At 29.1% G+C, this 1453-nt stretch overlaps 1 pseudogene; it reads left to right on the top strand.

The window, feature by feature from the left end:
• LOC107610398 overlaps nt 887-1453 on the top strand; it is a 3608-nt pseudogene continuing 3041 nt past the window's right edge.

Here is a 1453-nt window from a genome sequence, read left to right as displayed (position 1 = left end):
TTTTAGATCCCACCGCAAGTATAGGGTACCAACATATTATCTGCTAACTTCTACCAACTCTTATTTATAATTGTGTTTCATGGAAGTATGTTCGTGGATGTGTCTAATAATTAATATATTTTAAATACATATGTAAAGAGACACATCTAGAAAATATATTTATAAAGACACTTCTATTAAACACAGATATAAAAAAGATATTTTTATTAGACACATCCACGAACACACTTCTATAAAATACAATTATAAATAAGAGTTGGCAGAAATTGGCAGATATGCTGTTGGTAACGTAGCAAAACCGAAGTCTATAAGTACTAATTTCTAATTCGAAAATGTTTGGTAACCAAAGAAAATTAGACAAAAACAGCCATAACTTATTTTATTTAACATTTATTAATTGGTGGGATAATTAATAAATGCTAAATAAGACAAATTCTGACGGTATTTTTTGTCTCCCTAGCATTACTCTTTCTAATTATAGATTCATTGCTTTTGGATGAGAGAAAAAACTCAACATTAATGTGTATTAACTATTAACTCTTAATCCTACAAATTACGGCTGATATAAGACTCTTTTTTTTTTTCTTGCTATTATATATAGGGAGTGGATCCTCTCCAGTAAAAAAAAGATGGTGTCAATTGTGATCTTTCACCCTTTATTACACTCTCTTTCATATTTAATTTTGGCCATATTTATAAAATTAATGGTGAGAGATCACACTGCATTTTTTCAAGTGTTAAAAAAACTGGAGATGATTCATTTCCTTATATATATATATATGCATGACCATTCCGTGGCATGCAGTTATTGACATACAGAATCAAACTGCATAAAATTTAGTACGCGTTTTCATATACCGTTAGTTATTTATTATTTCATTCAGCTATGGCAGAGTTGAGAAGTAATAATGTTGAGGAGTATTTCAAGGGAAAGACCATTTTAGTTACTGGTGCAACTGGATTCTTAGCCAAAAGTTATTACCCTGTAATCCTGTATCTATACTCCTTAAGGTGCATGAAATTAGTCCAATAATTAAACTTCTGATTTTGTTTACTGTGCAGTTTTGTGGAGAAGATACTGAGAGTTCAACCCAACATAAGGTTGTACCTTCTAGTAAGAGCATCAAATTCGTATGTAGCTACCCAACGCTTGCATAATGAGGTAATAACTAGAATTGTCAAAACAATTTGGTTAAATAAATGAGTTAACTAACACAACATTTAAAAGGTATTAACTCCACCCTGCTTTTACTATTTCAAATTATCATATATTAATTTTTACAATTTTTTTTGTTTATATTCATTTCAGCTATATTAGGTAGTCAATACTTGAGTATAAATAATTATATTGATGCATGATTCATGTTTGTATTTCTGTACGCAAAAACTAACAAATAAAATACCAGAAGTTCAGTATGTTGATAAACTATTAATAAAAAATAGTTTACCTTCT

This window comes from Arachis ipaensis, chromosome B08, assembly GCF_000816755.2.
Source record: "Arachis ipaensis cultivar K30076 chromosome B08, Araip1.1, whole genome shotgun sequence".
Taxonomy (NCBI): Eukaryota; Viridiplantae; Streptophyta; class Magnoliopsida; order Fabales; family Fabaceae; genus Arachis; species Arachis ipaensis.
This window is presented reverse-complemented; position numbering and strand designations above follow the sequence as displayed.